The sequence below is a fragment of the Diospyros lotus genome, chromosome 1, assembly GCF_014633365.1.
Source record: "Diospyros lotus cultivar Yz01 chromosome 1, ASM1463336v1, whole genome shotgun sequence".
NCBI lineage: Eukaryota > Viridiplantae > Streptophyta > Magnoliopsida > Ericales > Ebenaceae > Diospyros > Diospyros lotus.
The window spans coordinates 47,492,560-47,501,389 of record NC_068338.1 but is presented as its reverse complement, the minus strand read 5'-3'; positions in this window follow the sequence as shown (position 1 = coordinate 47,501,389).

Sequence of the window (8,830 nt, the reverse complement as noted above, 5' to 3'; positions counted from 1 at the left end):
ATTCAAAAATTTTAATATTTTAACAGATATCTATTAACTATTAATCGATATTTGTAACATGTCTATTCTGCTTTTAACGTTTATGGAAATGGCAAATTCGATATTATGATCTAAAATAGTAAAATGACACTTAAACCCCTTTTGTTTAAATTATTTACACAGACACCTCATATAATCTAAAACAAAAAACTTTAAAAAAATCTTATAATTTACTTTTTCTACTTAATACCCTCTTTATAAAGTCTTTAATATAATATTCAAACAAAAAATATAAATTACAAATAATTTCAATAAAAATAATTTAAATCACAAGAGTTTTATTTCAATGACTAAAATCACAACAAAAAAAAAAATCTCACATAATTTATGAAATGAAGTTCTTTGAATCATGTTTTAATTTTTATTTTATAATTTATCGTCACAATTCTCTTAATTATAATAATTTGTAATGGTTAAAGTTAGAAATAAATAAATTCTTAATCAAGTAAGTGGTCAATATTATATTCTTTGAGCCAAATAACTTTGTTTGTACCATTAAAAATGCTTTTAATCTCTCATAGGTCTAATAACTTTATATCAACTAGTGTATCACCTGTCTGATGCACGGATATCGTAAGAAATAAAATAATCATTAAAGTGAAAGTTACATAATTTAGTAATTATAAAAAATGAACATCAAAATAAAGAAGTAGAAAATAAACAAAATAATCATATTGCAATCATGAGAAATGAACAAACATACAACAAAATCAGTTATTCAATTATTTCGGAATATATATGCCTCTTTTTGTCTGATCTTTATTTATTTTTTGACATTTTTTATACTTTTATTATAGTCTTTCTACTAACACATATGTATGTTTTTAACAAAATATTATATCTAACGTCTATAGTATTCGTGACTTGTTAGAGTGAGGTTAACGTCTACCATTTTTAATACACTATTTTCACTTTGATGCACGAAACACTAAAAATGTGGCATGTCTTATTCTAAACTTTCAGTAGCAAGATAGTTGATTACTTAGTATAAATAGTGATTTCTCGATCCGTTTTATTAATTATTTGATTGAAGATGTTTCTCGTTCGTTATGATTTCAATATTGTGTGTTATTAAATTATAACTCAATTATGATAAATTCTTGTGCAATACGCTGAAAGAATAATTTATGCAGTGAAAAAAATAAAAGAATGCATGTAAGAATATACTTATGAACGTTAAACATCCACTATAAATTAGTAGACTAAAAAAAATATACAAATAAATATAAGTGAAATAACATAAAAAATGAGCAAATACATAAGTGTGAATAAGTAAAAAAAAAAAGAAAAAAACCTAAATAATAAAAGAAAACAAAAAACATATAGATCAAACAAATTGCCTAGATATAAATCCAACAACAACCAAAATGAAACCAATCAGATAAATTTTGTTCAATTATTCTCGTTCTTGATCATTGATCGAATCTTCTTGATTGTATTAGTCAACAAATCGCCAAGGAGAGCCCTTTTGGCAAAACACCCTTTATAATTTTTTAATGTATCTATAACTCACTACCTGACTTCAACGACGTAGTAACATCATCATTAGATGAAGAAATCTAAAATATAATGTCATTAATTAGTACTTACGTCATACATATTAGAAACCCCCAAACTTATTTTATAAATATAAATATTAAATTCTAAAAATTGATGAAGCACATTTTTCTTCTCAATTTCAGTCTTTTCAATATTTCAATAAAGATCAGACTCTTACCGTTGAGAAATGTGAGTATAACACGTTAAAATATGTTTTAGCACGTAATCATTCTAAACACATTACAAATCTTAAACATTATACTAACCTGACTTGCTTTTAGCATACACGTGTACTTAGAGATCAAATTAAGGTTAATTGCCAACTTTATCACACTAAAAACTTCACTATGTTTGCAAATAAAGTTAAAAAATAAAATTATAACATTTAAAATTATAAAAATAAATTTAAATTAATTAAGCTATATATAAAATAAAGATAATTTAAATAATCAACTAATTATATAAATGATAATAATCAAATTTTCAAAGTTGATTATCCATATATGACTTCACATATTCCTCCAATCAATCAATTACCACATTTAAGATAAATCACATTTTTAAGAAAAAAATAATGTTAAAAAATAAAATTATAATGTTTAGTTATATATAAAATTATAAAAAAATAAATTTAAATTAATTATATATCAAATAAAAATAATTTAAATAATTAATTAATTATATAAATGATAATAATCAAAATTTCAAAATTGATTATCTATACATGACTTCACATATTCCTTTTGACAATCAATTATCACATTCAAAACATGACAAATTTTTAAAAAATTAACAAAAAAAGTTAAAAAATTAAAATTATAACATTTAAGTTATATATAAAATTATAGCATTTAAAATTATAAAAAAATAAATTTAAATTAATAAAATTATATATATAATAAAAATAATTTAAATAATCAATTAATTATATAAATTATAATAATCAAAATTTCAAAATTGATTATCTATATATGATTTTACATCTTCTTTCTGATAATTAATTACCACATTCAAGATAAGTCAAAATTTGTAGAAAGTAAAAAAAAAAAAAAAACTATTAACTGAAAAACTTAGGCTGCGTTTTCTTTACTGTTTTCAATTCATTTTTTATTTTCGATTTTCTAAAATAATGAAAACGTGTTCTTTTTACTATTTTTAAAAATGAATTTTTGAAAATAAAAAAAAATTATAAAGAAAACTCAAAAGAACAAAAAGTTGTTTTGAGTTCATCCAAAATAAACTCAAAACTCAAAATACATTTATTTATTTATTCATATTTTATTATTATAATGAGAAAAAATATTACAAAATTCATTAACTTTAAAATGTATATATATTTTTAATAATATATTAATATTAAATATTTTCAATTTACTGAATAATCAAATTTATTGAATAAAATATTATTAAAAAATTATTTTCAAAATTTTAAAGAGAACCCGTTTTCTAATTTTCTATTTTGAGAAATAATTTTTTAAAATGACAAAGAGAACATGTTTTGAATTTTCTAAAAATAGACTATCAAAACAAAAACTAAAAATTAATTCAAAAAAATTAAGCTGTTACACAAAATCTGTTTACATTGACATAACTTTACATATTGATTATCCATACATGAGTAAAATTTTAAAGAAAATAATAAAAAAAAATTAAAAAATAAAATTATAATATTTAAGCTATATATAAAATTATAACATTTAAAATTATAAAAAATATATATTTAAATTAATTAAACTATATATATAAAAATAAAGATAATTTAAATAATCAATTAATTATATAAATAATAATAATCAAAATTTTAAAATTAATTATCCATATGTGACTTCACATATTCCTCCAGCCAATAATAAAAATATAAAACATAATAAAGTTTTTAAAATAAATATGACAACATATGATAAATATAAATAGCCTATATAAAATATTTTTTATTTAAAATTATAAAAAAAATAAATTTAAATTAATTAAACAATATATATAAAAAAATAAACATAATTTAAATAATCAATTAATTATATAAATTATAATAATCAAAATTTTAAAATTAATTATCCATATATGACTTTACATATTTTTTCTGTTGATAATAAAAATATAAAACATAATAAATTTTTAAAAAGAAATATGAGAACTTATGATAAATATAAATAACCTATACAAAATATTAATTTTGTCAAAATAATTTAAACGACTTATTTAAAAAATTAAATTTAAATTAATTAACTAACATATATAAAATTGAGATAATTTAAATAATTAATTAATTATATAAATTATAATAATTAGAATTTCAAAATTAATTATCTATACGTGATTTCACATTTTCTCCACATTTAAGATAGGTTAAAATTTTTTGAAAGTAACAACAAAAATAAAGTTAAAAAATAACTATTAACTGGAAAATTTAATACTATGACGACTTCCAAAACATTAAATTGTTATACAAAATATGTTCACATTAACAAATCAGAAACACGATTAAAATTAATTGATTGAAAATCAAAAACACGGTTAAACTAATTAAATAAATGATAATAATCAATAAAGTTAAATGACTTATTTAAAATAATCCAATTTTGCCTAAATAATTAATTTAACATAACCTACCAACTAATTATTTTTTAAAATTAAATAATAACATAAACATATATATGATTTGTACTTTTTTTGCATGATTTTGAAACTAATTAATGGTTTTAGAGTTTTGAATGGTGGCTTTATCAAGAGAGAATGAGAGATAATTATGAGAAATAAAATAAAAAAATTAAATTTATTTTTTTAAAAAAATTACTTGGCACCCGATGATATTACTTGATATCTCAAAATTTCTCTCTATTTAAAAAAAATTCATTTTTCTGTAATTTATTTTAATTAAAATTTTATATTAATATTTAATAATTAATAATATGGATTATATATTATCTCTTCATATACCATATTTACACATTCTCCAACCACTTTTCAGCTAAAAAAAATTATGTACAAGTTCCAAGAACTATACGTTTTTCATAAGTCTAGGCTTAAATAATGATCTACAAAAATTCTATTTCGGGAAAGAAAAAAATAAATAAAAAATAATAAAATATTAAAATAGAAACTGTAAGTCTGTAAATGGGCGGGAAAAGAATTTGGCAGCTATTTTGTTATAATATATATATATATATATATAGATTCTGCACGTTTGAAGATATGCAGCGGTTATAACAATTGCACATTTGAAGATAGCTTTAATAACTTAGATGATTTGCAATTACTCCCTTAACCTTCAATCAACGACGACAAAGTTGGGATGATTGTCTTTGCGTGATTTTTGATATTCATGTTCTTGATTACATTAGAGAAAATAAATCGTAAGTATGAGGTTTCGTCTTACTATACAAAGTGATAATCGAATTCACAATTCATCGGGCTGACACCTAGGGATGCAAATGAGCCAAGCTGTTCGGGCTTAGTTCGATAAAAGTTCGTTTGTTAAGATAAACAAGTCGAGTTTGAGCCTAAATTTGAAACTCGATTTGTTAATAAGTTGAGCTTGAGCTAAGCAAAATTCGACTCAATAGGCTTGTGAGCTGGCTCAATTATAGGCTCACGACCCTGCTCGAATAGCACCTCACAAGTAGGGGTGAGCATAACTTCGGTTAAATCGAAGTAACTGAACCGAATCGACAAGTTTGGTCAGTTTGGTTCGATTATTTTTTTTTCAAAATTTCAATTCGGTTATTTTTTTTGGAAAGTTCGTTTTTTAGTGTTTGGTTCGGGTTTTTGCTTGAAATAATAAAAATAACCGAACCGAACTTACAAAAACGACACAGTTTTGGGTTTACAAAACAAAGTGAAAATATCCCCACCCAAGTCAAATAGAAGTCACACAGAGGCAGAGGAGAAAATACCCAGAAGGCGAAGGATCGAATCGATCCTTCTGTTCACTCTGTTTTCTCCCTTCTATCTTATCCGACGCACTGGCACGGCGGCACCATCACCCCTTCCGATGCCGATGTCGACGCCACGACACCCGAGGCAGCGACTTTCACTCACATAGAACTTGAAGGTTAGACCGAGATGGACACAAGATGCCAAGAGAGACCCTTTGAGTCTGTCGCCTCCACCTTCAACACCTTTCCCTTTGCCATCAGCAGTCGGCCACCCCTCGCCTTTTCCTTCGCTGATCGTCGTCCCCTTCATCAAACCCAAACCGACGCCTTTCCCTTCGCTGATCGCATGAGGCTTCATCTCTTTGTTTCTTTTCTTCATTGTGCTTGGACGATCGACCCATATCAAGTACCAATGATGACCGACCATCAAACAGAGGTTAGTATTGACGCTAGGTTAGGGTTTTAATTTTTCAATTTTTTTAACTCAGTGAGGTTAGTTTATTGATATTTCTTCCTTTGCGGGGTTTTTCGTTTGTATTTTCTTCTTTTGCACAAATTGATTTGTATTTCTCTCAATCTCTAAATGGTTTTGCATTTTTTTGTATCAATAGATGTTCTTCTTGTATTTCATTTCTGCAAATCAATTTGTTTTTTAACTGATTTTGCCTAATCAATTATCAGTTCGGTTTCGATTAGTTAGAATTAATCGGTCGGTTCGGTTCAGTTATTACATGCGATTCAGTTCGGTTCGGTTAGTATTTTTTGGTCGGTTCGATTCAGTTATAACTGAATGCACACCCCTACTCGCGAGCTAGCTCGAATACTATCTCGCAAGATAGCTCGATTACAAGATCGCGAGTTGGTTTGATTAGAAGTTCGTGAGTTGGCTCGTGAATAAGTTTATTTATAAATATATTAATAAAATTATTTATAATTTTGAGTATACTTATTTATAAATACATTAATAAAATGATTAATAGAATGTATTAATATCATTAATAGAATGTGTTGATAAAAAAAATTTGTTGTGACTTCAAATTAATTAATTAATGTATGAGTTTAATAGTTTGATTATTATTTTATCAACACATTCTATTAATGATACTCAAAATTATTTTAGTTGAGAAACAACTGACAAATATTATTCTTGACTAATTTTTTTTTAATCAAATAAAACGTAAACATTTAAGAAATTAATCGATTATATACTTATCTTACTCACATATATGATAGAGTAACATAATTAAATAACCAAATGATTATTCGACTAAGTGGTATATTACATTGGTTTAGTAACTATAACATTTAATTTAAGTATCAAAGTAATAAATATATTTATTTAAATTCTAAATATATCAATTAATATATTTCATGTGCATAAATAAAAATAAATTAAATGTGTAATAACTAACTATTGGTAATATTCATTAAATGTGTACAAAATATAAACAAGCACTACATTTGAAAAATAAATAAAAAGTTTAAAAATCATAATATTGTTAAAGTTTTATTATTTTAAATTTTAAAAAACACAAAATTGAAACAATATCGAATGATTGTATTATATAAAAAGGAGTCTATAAACAATATATAGGGACTACATTGTTAGTCTATTTCTTTCTATAAATATGAGAACTTTCCGTTAAATTAAGATATGCCTATAATCTTAGTAAAACTATAATTTCACTCCAAACATAAGATTGACTTATGCATCAAAAGGTTTGCAAGTGATTTCATTCGTACCCTAAACTTGTTTTTCTTTTTGCAAGACTCTCGGAGAAGCCAAGAGATACTCTTTATATATATATATTTTTGTATATCGTTAGTTTAGAAAATTTATATGACAATTGTACATCTTTATATGACAATTGTATATCGCTAGTTTTGAAAATTTATTTTATTTTCAGTGTTTTGTTTTACTTTTGTTGTTTACAAATTTTGTCTCATTATTTTTTTGTGAAACTCGAGATCTACCTTGGTAATCTGTAAATATTATGAGGTTTTCGTTTAATATAATTCTTATTTATAGAAAAAATATTAATTATTTGAGGTAACAAACTAATAATGAATAATTCAATATATCAAACTAATTTATTAGATTTATAATATAATTAAAATTTTTAAAAAATATTAATTTAAATTATTTTGTTATCACTTATTACAATAAATTATTATTTAAAATATTTAATAATTATCATAATTTAAATTATTTTGATAGCTATCATAATATTAAATTATATTATTTATATAAATTAAATAATTATTAATATTATTTCTATAAATTATATATTTTTTATTTAATTATTAAATATTAAATATATATTAAAACAAAATAACAGGCGAGAATCTCCCCGCCTGTTTCACCACGGCCCAAAATCCCTAAATTGCTCGCATCTCTTTATGTCCCCAAGCCACCGTCGTTCTAGCCCCGCCATCGCCTCTCGCACGACCATCGTCGTTCCAGCTTGCCACCGCTCCAGCCCCATTCGCTGCCATTGTCGCTCCAGCCCCGCCACTGTCGTCATCGCTGTTTCTGCCTCCGTTCATCACCGTCTCCAGCTCGATCGAGTTCCGCCTCCGCCTCCGCCTTCGCCTTTGCCAAATCCGCGTCCGCCGCCTCAAAGGTATATATATATATATATTCTGTGTGTATATATGTATTCCGTGTATGTGTATATATGTAACAAGCCGAGCCCAGCTTGTTAATTCAATTAACGAATCGTGCCCGATCAGAGCTCGAGCTCGAGCCCATATTTCAGGCTCGACTCAAGCTCGAGCTCGAGCCAATGCTAAATGTTATTGAGTCGAGCCGAGTTTAGGGAAGCTCGGCTCTCATCAATGTAAAAACACACAATACATGTATAATATATATATACACAATAGAGAGAAAATGAGATAGACCCACATCTCTTGAACTCAATCGTTGAACATGAATAATATATATACATATATTTAGGTTATAGAGTGGTAAAACAAAAAAAATGGCAGGTGAATATATATATATGTACTTTATATATAGAATAATAAAGAGATAATAAAATACCTATTGAAAAAGAAGAAGGAAGAACGCAAAGAGAGTTAATTGAAAAATAGGGGTATTTTTGTCTAATACACATTCAAAGTCCTAGTTTTGCAAAGATTTTTAAAGTGTCTTATTTTTGCAAAGTGTCGTATCGAGAGTCCTATTTTTCCAAATTTCTCCATGTCCATCCTGCTTTTAACGTTTATGGAAAGGGCAAATTCGGTATTATGATCTAAAATAATAAAATGACACTTGAACCCCTCTTGTTTAAATTATTTACATAGACACCTCATATAATCTAAAAAAAAACTTTGAAAAATTCTTATAATTTACTTTTTCTACTTAATACCCTATT